Source organism: Pleurodeles waltl, chromosome 5 (assembly GCF_031143425.1).
Source record: "Pleurodeles waltl isolate 20211129_DDA chromosome 5, aPleWal1.hap1.20221129, whole genome shotgun sequence".
Lineage (NCBI taxonomy): Eukaryota > Metazoa > Chordata > Amphibia > Caudata > Salamandridae > Pleurodeles > Pleurodeles waltl.
This window is the reverse complement of record NC_090444.1, coordinates 11818702-11837384: the sequence shown is the minus strand read 5'-3', so window position 1 is coordinate 11837384 and position 18683 is coordinate 11818702. Positions and strand designations below refer to the sequence as shown.

General features: G+C 46.6%; 1 protein-coding gene across 4 annotated transcripts in view; it reads right to left on the bottom strand.

Annotated features, from left to right (window-relative positions):
• LOC138295261 (zinc finger protein 420-like) overlaps positions 1 to 10308 on the bottom strand; it is a 58240-nt gene extending 47932 nt beyond the window's left edge. Inside the window, exon 1 of one of the 4 annotated variants that reach the window (XM_069233456.1) lies at positions 10118 to 10308. The gene's annotated coding sequence lies outside the window, so the exon portion shown is untranslated. Of the gene's footprint in view, positions 1 to 8160; positions 8182 to 9428; positions 9815 to 10117 lie in introns of those variants that run through there. The other 3 variants (XM_069233455.1, XM_069233454.1, XM_069233453.1) reach the window with 3 other exon arrangements.
• Between the last annotated feature and the right edge of the window lie 8375 nt (positions 10309 to 18683).

Here is an 18683-nt window from a genome sequence, read left to right as displayed (position 1 = left end):
CATGTCCGGTTCCTCCGATTGGAACTCCAACCTATGAACTATATGTGAAGCACGGAGTAGGCCCCATCACGTTTAATAAAGTATGGGTCCGCTATTCTTGGAAATAATTGAGAAAAGTTTTCCTTTTTTTTTCTTGTAAATATGACTTACAACTAGGATCTGCAAACGGTTCTGTAAGTAAATTGCAACGGCGCTATTTATAAAAAAATGGCTAAAGCGCGCTGTATTGTGTGTACTGAGTGTTTTCTGTTTATATCTGAAATGAGCTCAATGTGTGTTTGTGGGTCTTCTTGATGTTTACAGTTTGTTAAGTAAAATGTTGGTTAATTAATATTAAGTAGAAACTTAGAAAACATCCAGAAATGAACCATGTGATGTGCTAACATAGCTATATGTTGCTCTTTAATTTACAGAATGAGCAATTGTGCACATATACAAAACTGCCGTTAAATGCTTAATAAATTAGAAAACACATTCAATAGATATAAATAGGGCCCCAAAAAAACGAAATTATCTATTTTTGCAAAAAAAAAAAAAATACATTTACAGCATTTTTCTTAGATGCATTGTATTAGATGTTCACAGGCAAACTTTTCAGCTGCAGTATATTTGATAGGAATGTTCAATTCAGCCAGCACTTTCCCAGTTAAACACGGGTGGAATTTTGCATAACCTTCCTTTTAAATGAAAGTGGCGCAAAAATGTGACGCATTTCAAGTTAGGCTTATGCGCTTAGCCTTGTGAGTTAATGTATCCCAAATAATAGGCAAGGGATGCAGCTTGCTTTTATATGTGGAATTATCACAAAAAAAAGAATAATTGGGTTTTTATTTTATTTTTAAAAAAGAAAATTATTAATTATGGAAAAATTATTTAAAAATAAGTGCCTTTCAAAATCGTTTTTTAATATTTATAAAGCTTAATACCTATACTATGACCTCCTAACATTAAAATTTAATTTAAGTTATGTTGCACCGCTAAAATGACATTTGTTTGTGCAATTTTCCCTTGGCGCAGGAGCAAACAAGCTCATTTCTATAAAGTATAAGTTAATATTTTTCAATGGCTGACTCATGGATTGTGTAATAGACATTCTGGTAATGCATATTATGCAAGAAAATTGTAGGATATTGATTTTTTAATGCCTAAAATATCAATGTCGATTTTGGGCAAAAGCACTGTTTAAACTACATTTTCTTTCATTCAGAGTACTTTTTAAAGTGTCTCAGGCTTCAGTAAATGCATACATTTAGGTTTGATATATATTTGCAGGTTGTGCCTTCTTATGATTCAATGAGTCAATGTGCCAGTACAAAGGCTTGTTTTAGTATCAAGGTTGAAGGTTCTAACGTCAGCTGGGCCTACTGAGACGTTCATTCATTCGAGGTTGATGAAATATGTACCATTGCATGGGATTTCAACAAGCATTTATTCTAACAACTGGTATGTGTGTTATTAAGGTTTGTGAATTATTCACAGTAAATGTAGTTTAATAATCTGGAAATAGAGATAATTTTTTTAGCGCCTAAAAAAGAAAAAAATATTTTTTTTAAAATAGAGTGAATTATTGCAGGTTAGAAGGAAAATAGGAAGGCCTACTGCCTTTGACAGATTCAGAGTGGCAGAAGCTAGGAGAGCTACAGAGGCTGGCTCAAGTCACGCTGCTGAGATGCTATCTTTAGTTTTCCCATAAACAATGGAGGAGGCTGTCATGTTGACACTTGTGACCTTTTAAATTAGGGCCTTGTCTCTGTGAAATGCAGAATGACCCTACGGGCCTCTAAAAGTGGGATTTCTGGTTTCTCCAGAAGAACATCAATACAATTAAATAACTTAATTCCAAAGGGAAAATATAAAAAAAGGGGTTTCTTCGAAAGTCCCAACATCATGTTAAATGCTCTGCAGAACTGATACATTTGTGTCTCCGCTCTAAAAAAATAAAATGATGCCTGCTAGTTGCTTTTATTTGACAGAAAATGAATTGTTGCATTAAGTCTTAGACAGAAAATAAGATGCAGCCCTTTTCTCAAATTTTGAAGGCTACATGCCTTAATGAGAACGATTTGACAATTAAGACTTATTTTTCACAGTGGAAATTGTAGGTGCCAAATTAATATGGAGTGTCAGTGTAACAATTTTCACTTTTAGAAAGGTAAAACTAAGGTGGCTTGATGTTGCGAAGTAACTGACAAGAGGGTAACAGTTAAGTAATGGAAATTTATTTTCTATATTTGGTCCTATCATGAATTGTTCTTGCTGGTCCTGTATGTTAGAAGAGAAACAATAAAGTTATATTTGACAGCAGATTTCCATTGCCTGGTGATCTACTGTCAAAAGGAGGGTAAGGATTTTAAACCTGACAAATTAAACAGGCCCAAATATTGGGTTTTGGGCTGCAGGTTTACAGTGCATAAAGTACATGACATGGTGTTGTGTGTCACCGCTTATTCACACATGCTATTGTTTTGTCTATGCTTTTTGTGCTTGATACACAGCAAGTATATCTGATGGCTTGACGTTTTGTGCGTTTTTATTATTTTTTATTTGTTTTTTGCATGTTTGTTGCTGCTTTTGATACTATTACAAGCTCCCCTGTGTTGTTAGGGGATGGTCATGACGATGCCCATCGCTACGCAACAGTTGGTTGAACTTGTTCTGGTTACTAAATTCCACAGATAATGATATTTCATGCTGTGAACATAAAGAGACAACACTTCACCAGTGCATGTCTATTTGGCTATATTGGTATTGAAGGAAAATAAAAAGAGATATACAGGATCAAAGTGTGTCACCTGCAGTTAGTCACGTTACTGCCCCTTCCCTTAAAGGAACAGGCAGCCCTACATTTATGTAGCCTTGATTGGACCTAAGGATGAAATTATAGATCTGTGACTCAAGGTGGCCTAATTTCTATATTACATTAGTTAATGATGTTCTGTTTCCTAAGTAGCATATGGCTTTCGTTCCTTAAAAGAAAACCAGGTTTTCATTTTTTCCTGAAGAAGGAACTGAAACATTAGCTAGGAGTACCGTATATGGTGTAGTCGCCAACGGTAGAGTTAAAATTTGTGTAACTTTGGCCTTTGTGTATCACCCGTACTCTCGGTGTTGTGTCACATGCCTGACTATCACCCAAATCATTTTTTTTGTTCTTCATATAGATTTTTTCTTTTGTTACTTCCCCTGACCAATGTCGCATCATGCTTAGTTATTGAGATTTTAGCTATGTCCTAGTCCCATTTCTCTTTTTCGAATTCCTTTCACCAGTCAGCCCTTTTATTATTATTGATGTATTGTTCAGGTTCACATTTCCAGACTGCAGTGATGTACCAGGGACCCCCATGTTATGTATAATTCCCTTTGGTATGACCAGACTGGTTTTCAAGAATTTGCCTGCTTCAATGTTTTCCAGCCTGACTGTCAGGATAGCGATAGACTGGTTAACTGATTCAATATTATAGTAAGACAAGTTTTCCATTTCAATAGGAGATATCTTATGTTTACCTTTTTGAACATGACAAATTTTCAATGTCTATTTTAATTTGGTTTTCGGTTCCCTTCTGTTCCTGCTACTTTAATTTTTGGTGGGATCAGATGTGTCCTAATCATGCAAATATCAGGACCCTCTAGTTCTTGTCTTTTTGTTTGCACATTTGACTATTAGCCTGTGTATTGCATAGTGCACCTGATGCACAGTTTTTAAAGGAAGGTTTCTACATGTCCCTGATAATCGGTATCATGTGATTTCTCTATTGAGATGTTCTAAGGTAAGGAGGAACACCTAGACTTAATCATTGAGGAAAATATGTGTTTACCCCATTAGACAATGCCACTGTGTGAGGAAATCCATTCAGATAGAATTCTCATGTAGCTATAGATGGCAGAGAATAATGGAGAGAACCCAATTAAAGATGCTAGAGACCCTGTTTTGCCCTTCTACCTTTGTCTTTGTATTTTATGCCCATGGTGTATGGCTACTCCTTTGAAGATTGCAGACCACCTGCTTGCAGTCCCCTTGTTAAAAACCATGAACTGTTTTTGTACTAAATTGAAGGAAACTAACAACTGTGGCACATTTCCTACGTCACTAGATTCTGCGGGTATCAAGTCATAATAACCTGCAGGACATTGATTTAAGCCTAATTCCCATCAGTGACAGCTACAGATGAAAGACGGACGTCTTGGCCCTACAGTCTCAGCACCCAGAAAGTAGCAAAGCTGGACAGCGATCGCCAGCGCATGGTATCGTACTTGCTCCATCAGACGGCGTTGGACATCACAAAACCAAAGTTTCAGTGTAAAAGAGCTAAAGAGAAGGATTCCTGTTGTTGATAGCAGAGCTGTTTTGAGGTTTCATTTCTCTACCTGTCATGTGCTGGTAACCTCTGACAGTGTGCAATCCCTTTCTTTGCTCCAACGGAAGAAGGGCAGTGCACCGGAGATTTCAAGTTTGGAAAAAGGCACTATATTGTGGTGCCCATGAAAGAGCAGCTTGAGCGTCCTCTGACGCTAAATAATGAGTGTTGGAGTCTGAAAGTGCTGCTGAGCTTGAGCTATTTCCCAATTAATGGTGTTTGGGTCTGCACAAGATGATTTGTGCCCTTGATCAATGAAGAGCACATTGTTTGTAGTGTCTGCCACAGAGGAGAGACACTGGTGCATTGCTTTAAGACATTGAGACTTTCGAGTGAGCTGTGGGTGTTTGCCAGGAGGGCACTCCAACTAAGCAGTACTTTTCTCACGAAGAGGCCTGAATTGAGAGGCCCATGTGAAAGAAAACAACAAAAGAAAATTTGATGGACAATAGAAGCCTGCCAGAGAGGCTTTTTGAAGCGGACTCTGGGCATAGTTGGTTTCACAAGAGGTTTCCGTGTGATTGTATAGACTAGGTGTTAGGAGACTGATTGTTTTGCTGGCATTGTTTTAAAGTACTATTCTGTTTAGTAAAAGCAGAATAAAGTCCATTTTCTGTGGAAAGAGTACCCCCTTTTCACCTTAGAGCATTGATGAGAGTCACCACTGTTCCACCTGAACATACAAAAATTACTGAAATGCAGAGGAGCCCTAAAAATGTTACTAGATAATTTTATGATTTGCTTTTTGGTTAGGGTTGTGAAAAATTATTATTTCATTTGTAATAGTGGTCACTACTTTCTCCCGTTATCTATATGTTCTTAATAACGTGTTTTCTAGAGTCTTTTAAACATGACGTTGTCATTTATGGGTGGGATTGTTTTTCTCTACTCAATTGACTTCTGCACCCACTTCCCAACCTATGTCTTTTCCTACTATTGTTTCTTTGCACTCTTTTCACCCTTTTCCTGAACATGAGCAGGTTAGAAGATCAGAATTCGTAAGCAATTCTTTTGTACAGCTTCTGCATCAACATTAGTTAGTAGTGAACATCACTAATTAATTGTTGGGTGTGTGATCTTATGCCACCTACTGCAGATAGAGGTATTCCTTATTTTGTCCTGCCATATGTGGCCTTTTGTGCTACTTCATGTTCGAGGAGACCTGTCCAAAGAGAGTTACCAAGTACTAGAATTTTGCTCCAGCAACATCTCCATGGCCTTATAAACATAGACCTGGACTCAGATTAGCATGAGAATAGGTTTATTGCCTATGTAAGGGCAAAAGGAGGGTTTGTGGTTCTAAAAATTCTGGACCCATGTAATTTACTTTGCCACAGCAGTACGATTTTAGTATCAAAAGACCGATAATGACTAGTACACTAAGCATGAGCATTTTCGCTCAATTCCAGCAGCGTTTTCACCTCGAAATCCCCATTTTCGTCCTGCACTCGTGGCTCCCATTTTATACACGGCAGCCATTTTTAAAAGTTGCCCTCACATAGGCTTATAATACAGCCAGATTTGATTCCAAGGACACGTACACCTTGATTGACTTTTCTCTGACCTGGGCAAGCTGGAACCATTGCCTCAGGCCAAACCTGTTTGGTCAGTCCCTCTCCCAGTGGCCGAATCAGATAGCATCAAGGCACACCAGGCCATAAAACCCTTATTATCGCTCACACACCCTGCCTAATCTTGCTCACACCTGCACCTGCTCTTTTCTTCTTCTTACTTTACGAGGGGGAGGTGCCCGTTTTTATTGGGGGTCCACACTTATCTGATGTAAAATACTAGGCCTTGCCGGGTAATTTATTATGGGTTGGATGACATGAAATATGAGGTTTCATCATGACACTGTTTTTTCCTTTGTAGTGAAAACATGTGAATGACCAACCAAAATGTCAAGAATGTTTGCCTGAAGCTTAAAAAACTGTATATAAGGAAACCCGACTTCGCATTGAAACGCAGTCTCCTGAGAACATACAAACCTGCTGTTGTACTTCTAGGACACTTGTCACTTGGCTGCAGCCAATAAATTCGATCTTTGACTTCACCTAGAAGACTCTGAGTTTCTGTGGTCTGAATCAGGAAAGTACCCGAGGTCTTTGGGTGTACCCTGGCACCGCTGGGTTACCGGATCAGTACCGGTTCTGAAAAACCCAGTACCTCAATGTAGCCCAATGCTGCTACTTCTAGGAAGGAGGGGCAGGGGCAGAGTCAACGAGGCAGTAAATGGAGATTTGTGACCGGACCCTTCCACAGAGGGGGTGGGCGCGGAATGTCTGCTCCTGCTAACTGCTTACTTTCTCTCTGAGTCCTCATGGGGGGCATTTTCAGGGAGCTGAAGCTCGACCTGGGGGTACTGGGGGCTTTACTTGACACTAGTTACATTACACAAGGACACATTATTCATTTATTTTATGCACAGGGCAATTAAGTGATCTGCCCAGGGTCACAGGATGTTGAGCCAGCGCCGAGACTGGATCCTGACTCCCCAGTTCTAAGTCAGCAGCTTTTGCGAATTTTAAGCAAAGTTGTCAAATGAGATTGTTAATGTGAGGAGCTGAGATTTCTTTCCATGGACTCGGTTACCTTCCTCCCACCTGAGAAACTGTCCAACAAACTGTGGATTAAACAAGCAGGGCTTTCATGCTGGCAAATCACAGGGTCCTGCGCCCACAAAGTGGATTTAAATGGCGTCGAGGCGCTATCTGCCGCGCTGTATAATAAAGGTTTATGTTGTTAAACTCCCATTGTTCAGGGAAGCTTCTGGAAGTGCAGATGTGTGGGGGGGGGGGGGTGCGGGGGGGGCTGCTGAAATGCAGGTGACCCCGCTGCACTTCTAAAGTTTCTTCACTTCTCACCTTGCAGGGGCTCCGAGCTCAGGGTACAACCCACAAAAGACTGATCCTGTAACCCACACACATTTCTAAATTCCAGCCCAATATGCTAAAAATAACAGAAAGTCATTTATAAAACAGACCAATATTTACCAATCCACAACACCGGGAAAAATGTGGCCCCACTGTGCGTGATGTGGACCAACCTGGCCCCTTCCCAGGACAGAGGTCACTTTTATACCAATATAGACCAGTGTCAGGGGTCACCGGCCTGAGACCCCCGGGAGGGGTCGGGGAGAAGGAAACCATTCACCGTTTTTATTCCACTAATTACACTGTAAACAGGAGGAGGGAGCAAAGCCCCTCACTCAGTGACTTCCCGGCTCCGACCCTCCCACCCCGATAACTCACCCGCAGCAGATCACACGGCGACAACTCACTCACCCGCAGCAGATCACACGGCCACAACTCACTCACCCGCAGAAGATCACACGGCGACAACTCACTCACCCGCAGAAGATCACACGGCGACAACTCACTCACCCGCAGCAGATCACACGGCTACAACTCACTCACCCGCAGATCACACGGCGACAACTCACTCACCCGCAGCAGATCACACGGCGACAACTCACTCACCCGCAGCAGATCACACGGCTACAACTCACTCACCCGCAGCAGATCACTCGGCAACAACTCACTCACCCGCAGCAGATCACACGGCAACAACTCACTCACCCGCAGCAGATCACACGGCCACAACTCACTCACCTGCCACAGATCACACGGCAACAACTCACTCACCTGCAGCAGATCACACGGCCACAACTCACTCACCTGCCGCAGATCACACGGGGACAACTCACTCACCTGCAGCAGATCACACGGCTACACCTCACGTGCAGCAGATCACACGAACACAACTTACTCACCTGCAGCAGATCACACAGCGACAACTCACTCACCTGCAGCAGATCACACGGCGACAACTCACAGATCACACAGCCACAACTCACCTGCAGCAGATCACACGGCTACAACTTACTCACCTGCAGCAGATCACACGGCTACACCTCACGTGCAGCAGATCACACGAACACAACTTACTCGCCTGCAGCAGATCACACGGCTACACCTCACGTGCAGCAGATCACACGAACACAACTTACTCACCTGCAGCATTTCACACAGCGACAACTCACTCACCTGCAGCAGATCACACGGCGACAACTCACAGATCACACAGCCACAACTCACCTGCAGCAGATCACACGGCTACAACTTACTCACCTGCAGCAGATCACACGGCTACACCTCACGTGCAGCAGATCACACGAACACAACTTACTCACCTGCAGCATTTCACACAGCGACAACTCACTCACCTGCAGCAGATCACACGGCGACAACTCACAGATCACACAGCCACAACTCACCTGCAGCAGATCACACGGCTACAACTTACTCACCTGCAGCAGATCACACGGCTACACCTCACGTGCAGCAGATCACACGAACACAACTTACTCACCCGCAGCAGATCACACGGCCACAACTCACTCACCTGCCACAGATCACACGGCAACAACTCACTCACCTGCAGCAGATCACACGGCCACAACTCACTCACCTGCCACAGATCACACGGGGACAACTCACTCACCTGCAGCAGATCACACGGCTACACCTCACGTGCAGCAGATCACACGAACACAACTTACTCACCTGCAGCAGATCACACAGCGACAACTCACTCACCTGCAGCAGATCACACGGCGACAACTCACAGATCACACAGCCACAACTCACCTGCAGCAGATCACACGGCTACAACTTACTCACCTGCAGCAGATCACACGGCTACAACTTACTCACCTGCAGCAGATCACACGGCTACACCTCACGTGCAGCAGATCACAAGAACACAACTTACTCACCTGCAGCAGATCAAACAGCGACAACTCACTCACCTGCAGCAGATCACACGGCGACAACTCACAGATCACACAGCCACAACTCACCTGCAGCAGATCACACGGCGACAACTCACAGATCACACAGCCACAACTCACCTGCAGCAGATCACACGGCTACAACTTACTCACCTGCAGCAGATCACACGGCTACAACTTACTCACCTGCAGCAGATCACACGGCTACACCTCACGTGCAGCAGATCACACGAACACAACTTACTCACCTGCAGCAGATCACACAGCGACAACTCACTCACCTGCAGCAGATCACACGGCGCGCTCCCTTCACACGGCACTTCTGGGTGATAATAATTCACTGTCTGTGTCCATCCAGGGCTTGTGTGGTCGCCCCCACCTCTGCCATTAGGAGGGACTCCGGAAGTGCTTCATCTAGTGGGGGTGGTCAGCACCCCACAATCACCCCCACCCGAGGGATGGTGAAAGGATGCAGCAGGGAGGGATAGGGGGCGCGATGCTCTCTCTCTCCTCACACAATAAATGTGCCCAGCCCCCGCACCCCCATGAGATCTGTGGTTCAGCCTCCCGTAGAGATGAGTGAAGTACCCCCCACACCTGGCGCTTGCACCCCTGTCCTGGCTGCACCCCTCGGAGTACAGACAACTTCCCTTCTCCTGCAGACTCCTACCCCCTCCCTGCAGACTCCTCCCCCCTCCCACAAATTCCTGCGGGAGGGGCTGTTATTCTTTTCTCCCCCTCCCTCCCTCCCTCTAAGCACAGTCCAGAATCTGGACCTCGTCACCCCCAAACCTGACACAGCCTCGCCCCACGGCCATGTAAACCCTCCTCCTCTGATGAAATATTCCTCTTGTAAAGCGCTTCAGCACCTTTCGGTAATGTTAGCGCTATATGATTGTGCACAAATGTACAAATGATAAACTCCCTGTAACTCTTCTGGCCGCCCCATTCGTGCCCCCTGCGGACTCACCCTCCTGCCCCCTCCACGAATGCTTCAGATGGGGGCTGTTATAGTTATCGTTCCCCAGGGGCTCCTCTCTTCATATGTAGTGCTTCGCAGCGCTCTGCTGTGGGAGGGGCCATCTAGAGGGCCTGGGAGGGGGCAGGAGCCCCCACTGAGGCCTGGCTACCCGTGTCTGCATGGGGGTCTCTTGGAACCACCCCCGGCTCCGTTTCTGCCATTTGTATGCACATAGACGAATGGTAGATGAAACTACAAGTCCCAGAATGCAACTTTAAATGTGAATGGTGCATTACAAATCATACAGTGTTGTCTGTGTATTTTTGAAGACCTACGGACAGCGAAGGCTGACTGAAGATGGGGAGTGATGAGTGGTGGGTGGGGGCTCCCTTGGACAGGGGGGGCAGAGGGGAGTATGTGGCCTCCAACCCCAGAGCACACTGCACAATGCACTGCATTTATTTAATACCAGATCTATGTGGATATTGTGAGCAAACTAACACAGCCGCAAGTAAAAAACAGTGGAGACAAAACTCCTGGCTTGCCCTGCACTGGGTTTGTAATCACGTGTTCTGTGAGTGTTCATGTGATGGGCAGTTTTTTATTGACTTCATTACAAGAGACAAACAAGCATTGGCAATGCAATGGGTCTCGCGTTTGCTCGAGTTAGAGCTATTAGGACATTTCATGCCACATAAACTGAAAATGAATAGTAATACTGTAGGAGGCTGGCCTGGCTTATAGTGGGTACCTAATGGTCCTTACACCTTGTGCCAGGTCCAGTTATCCCTTATTAGTAGATTAGTAGTGTTCTAGCAGCTTAGGCTGATAGAGGTAGCTATAGAAGAGCAGCTTAGGCTGAACTAGGAGACATGCAAAGCTCCTACTATACCACTTACATCATATAGCATTATATCATAAGAATCACAATACTCAGAGCTGCTAAAAATAAAGGTACTTTATTTTAGTGAAAATGTGCCAAAACTATCTCAGAGGATACCCTCACTTAGGAAGTAAGTAAAATACGCAAAATATACACATAAACCAAAATCAGGTAAGTAAAACAGTCAGAAAATAGTGCAAACACTGTAGAATACAATAGAATGCAATACACCTAGGGGCAACACAAACCATATAAGAAAGTGGAATGTGAACAATGAATGGACCCCTAGGCTAGTGTGGTGTGTAGCGGGTCCCTGGGAGTGTAAGAAAACACTAAGGGTGTCCAAGATACCCCACCCCAAGACCCTGGAAAGTAGGAGTAAAGTTACCCTACTACCCCAGAAAGACAGTAAAGCCGATATAGGGGATTCTGCAAAGGCAACAACTGACTGCAAAGCACTGAAGACGGTTTCCTGGACCTGAGGACCTACAAACGAAGGGGACCAAGTCTAAGAGTAACGCAAGTGTCCAGGGGGGGCAAGAGCCCACTAAACCCTAGATGAAGGTGCAAAAGGGCTGCCTCCGGGTGTAAGAAACCGAAGATTCTGCAACAACGAAAGGTGCCAGGAACTTCTCCTTTGGTCAAAAGATGTCCCACAGCGTGCTGGATGATGCAGAGTTGTTTCCACGCAGAAAGACCACAAACAAGCCTTGCTAGCTGCAAGAGTCGCGGTTGAAGATAATGGGCGCTGCCAGGGCCCAGGAAGGACCAGGAGGTCGCCCCTTGGAGGAGGAGACAGTGGGGGGCGCTCACCAACAGAGAAAGCCCACGCAGAAGCAGGCAGCACCTGCAGAAGCACTTGAACAGGCATTCAAGAAATCTGAGCACAGCAGTCGTCTCAGCACAACAAAAGAGGGTCCCACAAAGCCGGTGGTCAACTCAGCGAGTTGAGCAATGCAGGACGGAGTGCTGGGGACCTGGGCTGTGCTGTGCGGGAAGGAAGTCTTGCAAAAGTGCACAGAAGCCCTAGCAGCTGCAGTTCACGCAGTACACAGGATTACTGTCTGGCGTGGCAAGGACTTACCTCCCCCAAATTTGGACAGAAGGACCACCCGACTGTCGGGGTCACTTGGATCCAGCTCCTGTGTTCCAGGGGCTACGCTTGTCAAGATGAGAGGGGACCCAGAGGACCGGTGATGCATAAGTTTGGTGCCTGCGTTAGCAGGGGGAAGATTCCGTCGACCCACGGGAGATTTTTTCTCGGCTTCCATTGCAGGGTGAAGAGAGACAGCCCTCAGAGCATGCACCACCAGCAAACAGTCGAGAAAGCCGGCAGGATTAGGTGCTACAATGTTGCTGGTAGTCTTCTTGCTACTTTGTTGCGGTTTTGCAGGTGTCCTAGAGCAGTCAGCGGTCGATCCTTGGCAGAAGTCAAAGAGAGAGATGCAGAGGAACTCTGGTGAGCTCTTGCATTCGTTATCTGAAGAGGAACCCACAGGAGAGACCTAAATAGCCCTCAGAGGAGGATTGGCCACCTAGTGAGGTGAGCACCTATCAGGAGGGGTCTCTGACGTCGCCTGCTGGCACTGGCCACTCAGAGGCTTCCCGAGTGCCCTCACACCTCTGGATTCAAGATAGCAGTGGTCTGGGACACACTGGAGGAGCTCTGGACACCACCCCAGAGGGTGGTGATGGACAGGGGAGTGGTCAATCCCCTTTCCTTTGTCCAGTTTCGCACCAGAGCAGGGACTGGGGGTTCCCTGAACCGGTGTAGACTGGCTTATGCAAGGAGGGCACCATCTGTGCCTTTCAAAGCATTTCCAGAGGCTGGGGGAGGCTACCCCTCCCCAGCCTTTAACACCTAGTCCCAAAGGGACTCAGAGGAAATCCTTTGTTCTGCCTTCCTGAGACTGGGCTGCACAGACCTCAGGATGGCAGAAGCCTGTCTGTTGGGTGGCAGCAGCGGTAGTTGCAGTGAAAACCCCAGAGAGCTGGTTTGGCAGTACCCGGGGTCCATAGTGGAGCCCCGGGGATGCATGGGATTGGCACCCCAATACCAGATTTTGCGTGGGGGGACAATTCCATGATCTTAGACATGTTACATGGCCATATTCAGAGTTACTATTGTGAAGCTACATATAGGTAGTGTAAGGAAATGCCTCCTTGGCATGGTTGCCCCCTGACTTTTTGCCTTTGCTGATGCTATGTTTACAATTGAAAGTGTGCTGAGGCCTGCTAACCAGGCCCCAGCACCAGTGTTCTTTCCCTAACCTGTACTTTTGTATCCACAATTGGCAGACCCTGGCATCCAGATAAGTCCCTTGTAACTGGTACTTCTAGTACCAAGGGCCCTGATGCCAAGGAAGGTCTCTAAGGGCTGCAGCATGTCTTATGCCACCCTGGAGACCTCTCACTCAGCACAGACACACTGCTTGCCAGCTTGTGTGTGCTAGTGAGGACAAAACGAGTAAGTCGACATGGCACTCCCCTCAGGGTGCCATGCCAGCCTCTCACTGCCTATGCAGTATAGGTAAGACACCCCTCTAGCAGGCCTTACAGCCCTAAGGCAGGGTGCACTATACCATAGGTGAGGGTACCAGTGCATGAGCATCGTACCCCTACAGTGTCTAAACAAAACCTTAGACATTGTAAGTGCAGGGTAGCTATAAGAGTATATGGTCTGGGAGTCTGTCAAACACGAACTCCACAGCACCATAATGGCTACACTGAAAACTGGGAAGTTTGGTATCAAACTTCTCAGCACAATAAATGCACACTGATGCCAGTGTACATTTTATTGCAAAATACACCCCAGAGGGCACCTTAGAGGTGCCCCCTGAAACTTAACCGACTGTCTGTGTAGGCTGACTAGTTCCAGCAGCCTGCCACACTAGAGACATGTTGCTGGCCCCATGGGGAGAGTGCCTTTGTCACTCTGAGGCCAGTAACAAAGCCTGCACTGGGTGGAGATGCTAACACCTCCCCCAGGCAGGAGCTGTGACACCTGGCGGTGAGCCTCAAAGGCTCACCCCTTTGTCACAGCCCAGCAGGGCACTCCAGCTTAGTGGAGTTGCCCGCCCCCTCCGGCCACGGCCCCCACTTTTGGCGGCAAGGCTGGAGGGAACAAAGAAAGCAACAAGGAGGAGTCACTGGCCAGTCAGGACAGCCCCTAAGGTGTCCTGAGCTGAGGTGACTCTAACTTTTAGAAATCCTCCATCTTGCAGATGGAGGATTCCCCCAATAGGGTTAGGATTGTGACCCCCTCCCCTCGGGAGGAGGCACAAAGAGGGTGTACCCACCCTCAGGGCTAGTAGCCATTGGCTACTAACCCCCCAGACCTAAACACGCCCTTAAATTTAGTATTTAAGGGCTACCCTGAACCCTAGAAAATTAGATTCCTGCAACAACAAGAAGAAGGACTGCCCAGCTGAAAACCCCTGCAGAGGAAGACCAGAAGACAACAACTGCCTTGGCTCCAGAAACTCACCGGCCTGTCTCCTGCCTTCCAAAGAACTCTGCTCCAGCGACGCCTTCCAAAGGGACCAGCGACCTCTGAATCCTCTGAGGACTGCCCTGCTTCGACGACGACAAGAAACTCCCGAGGACAGCGGACCTGCTCCAAAAAGACTGCAACTTTGTTTCAAGGAGCAGCTTTAAAGAACCCTGCAACTCCCCGCAAGAAGCGTGAGACTTGCAACACTGCACCCGGCGACCCCGACTCGGCTGGTGGAGAACCAACACCTCAGGGAGGACCCCCGGACTACTCTCCGACTGTGAGTACCAAAACCTGTCCCCCCTGAGCCCCCACAGCGCCGCCTGCAGAGGGAATCCCGAGGTTTCCCCTGACCGCGACTCTCTGAAACCTAAGTCCCGACGCCTGGAAAGGACCCTGCACCCGCAGCCCCCAGGACCTGAAGGACCGGACTTTCACAGGAGAAGTGACCCCCAGGAGTCCCTCTCCCTTGCCCAAGTGGAGGTTTCCCCGAGGAAGACCCCCCATGCCTGCCTGCAGCGCTGAAGAGATCAGTTGATCTCTCATAGACTAACATTGCGAACCCAACGCTTGTATCTACACTGCACCCGGCCGCCCCCGCGCTGCTGAGGGTGAAATTTCTGTGTGGGCTTGTGTCCCCCCCGGTGCCCTACAAAAACCCCCCTGGTCTGCCCTCCGAAGACGCGGGTACTTACCTGCAAGCAGACCGGAACCGGGGCACCCCCTTCTCTCCATTCTAGCCTATGCGTTTTGGGCACCACTTTGAACTCTACACCTGACCGGCCCTGAGCTGCTGGTGTGGTGACTTTGGGGTTGCTCTGAACCCCCAACGGTGGGCTACTTTGGACCAAGAACTGAACCCTGTAAGTGTCTTACTTACCTGGTAAAACTAACAAAAACTTACCTCCCCCAGGAACTGTGAAAATTGCACTGTGTCCACTTTTAAAGTAGCTATTTGTGAATAACTTGAAAAGTATACATGCAATTGAAATGATTCAAAGTTCCTAATGTACTTACCTGCAATACCTTTCAAACAAGATATTACATGTTAAATTTGAACCTGTGGTTCTTAAAATAAACTAAGAAAAGATATTTTTCTATACAAAACTTATTGGCTGGATTTGTCTCTGAGTGTGTGTACCTCATTTATTGTCTATGTGTATGTACAACAAATGCTTAACACTACTCCTTGGATAAGCCTACTGCTCGACCACACTACCACAAAATAGAGCATTAGTATTATCTATTTTTACCACTATTTTACCTCTAAGGGGAACCCTTGGACTCTGTGCATGCTATTCCTTACTTTGAAATAGCACATACAGGGCCAACTTCCTACATTGGTGGATCAGCGGTGGGGTACAAGACTTTGCATTTGCTGGACTACTCAGCCAATACCTGATCACACGACAAATTCCAAAATTGTCATTAGAAATTGATTTTTGCAATTTGAAAAGTTTTCTAAATTCTTTAAAGTCCTGCTAGGGCCTTGTGTTAGTCCCTGTTAGCATTTCTTTTAGAGTTTAAAAGTTTGTAAAAGTTTGAATTAGATTCTAGAACTAGTTGTAGATTCTTAAAAAGTATTCCAACTTTTAGAAGCAAAATGTCTAGCACAGATGTGACTGTGGTGGAACTCGACACCACACCTTACCTCCATCTTAAGATGAGGGAGCTAAGGTCACTCTGTAAAATAAAGAAAATAACAATGGGCCCCAAACCTACCAAAATACAGCTCCAGGAGCTTTTGGCAGAGTTTGAAAAGGCCAACCCCTCTGAGGGTGGCAACTCAGAGGAAGAGGATAGTGACTTGGAGGACAATTCCCCCCTACCAGTCCTATCTAGGGAGAACAGGGTCTCTCAAACCCTGACTCCAAAAATAATAGTCAGAGATGCTGGTTCCCTCACAGGAGAGACCAACACCTCTGAAATCACTGAGGATAACTCCAGTGAAGAGGACATCCAGTTAGCTAGGATGGCCAAAAGATTGGCTTTGGAAAGACAGATCCTAGCCATAGAGAGGGAAAGACAAGAGATGGGCCTAGGACCCATCAATGGTGGCAGCAACATAAATAGGGTCAGAGATTCTCCTGACATGTTGAAAATCCCTAAAGGGATTGTAACTAAATATGAAGATGGTGATGACATCACCAAATGGTTCACAGCTTTTGAGAGGGCTTGTGTAACCAGAAAAGTGAACAAATCTCACTGGGGTGCTCTCCTTTGGGAAATGTTCACAGGAAAGTGTAGGGATAGACTCCTCACACTCTCTGGAAAAGATGCAGAATCTTATGACCTCATGAAGGGTACCCTGATTGAGGGCTTTGGATTCTCCACTGAGGAGTATAGGATTAGATTCAGGGGGGCTCAAAAATCCTCGAGCCAGACCTGGGTTGACTTTGTAGACTACTCAGTAAAAACACTAGATGGTTGGATTCAAGGCAGTGGTGTAAGTAATTATGATGGGCTGTACAATTTATTTGTGAAAAAACACCTGTTAAGTAATTGTTTCAATGATAAACTGCATCAGCATCTGGTAGACCTAGGACCAATTTCTCCCCAAGAATTGGGAAAGAAGGCGGACCATTGGGTCAAGACTAGGGTGTCCAAAACTTCCACTGGGGGTGACCAAAAGAAAGGGGTCACAAAACCTCCCCAGGGGAAAGGTGGTGAGACAGCCAAAAATAAAAATAGTCAAGAGTCTTCTACAGGCCCCCAAAAACCTGCACAGGAGGGTGGGCCCAGAGCCTCTTCACAAAACAATCCTGGGTACAAGGGTAAAAACTTTGATCCCAAAAAGGCCTGGTGTCGAAACTGTAGTCAGTCTGGACACCAAACTGGAGACAAGGCCTGTCCCAAGAAAAGTTCCACTCCAAACTCCAATCCAGGTAACACTGGAATGGCTAGTCTCCAAGTGGGATCAACAGTGTGCCCAGAGCAAATCAGGGTCCACACTGAAGCTACTCTAGTCTCTGAGGGTGGGGTGGATTTAGCCACACTAGCTGCCTGGCCCCCTAACATGCAAAAATACAGGCAGCAGCTCTTTATTAATGGGACAAGTGTAGAGGGCCTGAGGGATACAGGTGCCAGTGTCACCATGGTGACAGAGAAACTGGTTTCCCCTGGCCAATACCTGACTGGGAAAACTTATACAGTCACCAATGCTGACAATCAAACTAAAGCACATCCCATGGCAATGGTAACTTTAGAATGGGGAGGGGTCAATGGCCTGAAACAGGTGGTGGTCTCCTCAAACATCCCAGTAGACTGTCTGCTTGGAAATGACCTGGAGTCCTCAGCATGGGCTGAGGTAGAGCTAAAGACCCATGCAGCCATGCTGGGTATCCCTGAACTGGTGTGTGTAAAAACAAGAGCACAATGCAAGGCACAGGGTGAAAAAGTAGAGCTGGAGTCTGGAAAAATGGCCCAGCCTACCAAGAGAAAAGGAAAGTCAGTTGGGAAACCAACTGCAACACAGTCAGAAAAAGGGAACCTCTCTTCTCAGGAAGAAGTTCTGCCCTCTGAGGGAACTGAGCCTTTGGAACTTGAACCTTATCAGGTTGAGCTCTTAGGCCCAGGGGGACCCTCAAGGGAGGAGCTGTGTAAGGGACAAGAAACCTGTCCCTCTCTTGAAGGCCTTAGGCAGCAAGCTGCTGAAGAGTCCAAGGGCAAGAAAAATGGAACACATAGGGTCTATTGGGAAGATGGACTCCTGTACACTGAGGCCAGAGACCCCAAACCTGGTGCCACTAGGAGAGTGGTAGTGCCTCAGTCGTTCAGAGAGTTTATTCTGACCTTAGCCCATGATATTCCCCTTGCTGGGCATTTGGGACAAACCAAGACGTGGGAGAGGTTAGTCAACCACTTCTACTGGCCCAATATGTCCCAGAAGGTTAAGGAGTTTTGCCTCTCCTGCCCCACCTGTCAATCCAGTGGTAAGACAGGTGGGCACCCAAAGGCCCCCCTCATTCCACTTCCAGTGGTGGGGGTCCCCTTTGAAAGAGTGGGAGTGGACATAGTTGGTCCACTAGAACCTCCCACAGCCTCAGGAAATATGTACATCCTAGTAGTAGTGGATCATGCTACTAGGTATCCTGAAGCTATTCCCCTTAGGTCGACTACTGCCCCTGCAGTAGCCAAGGCCCTCATTGGTATCTTTACCAGAGTGGGTTTCCCTAAGGAGGTGGTGTCTGACAGAGGTA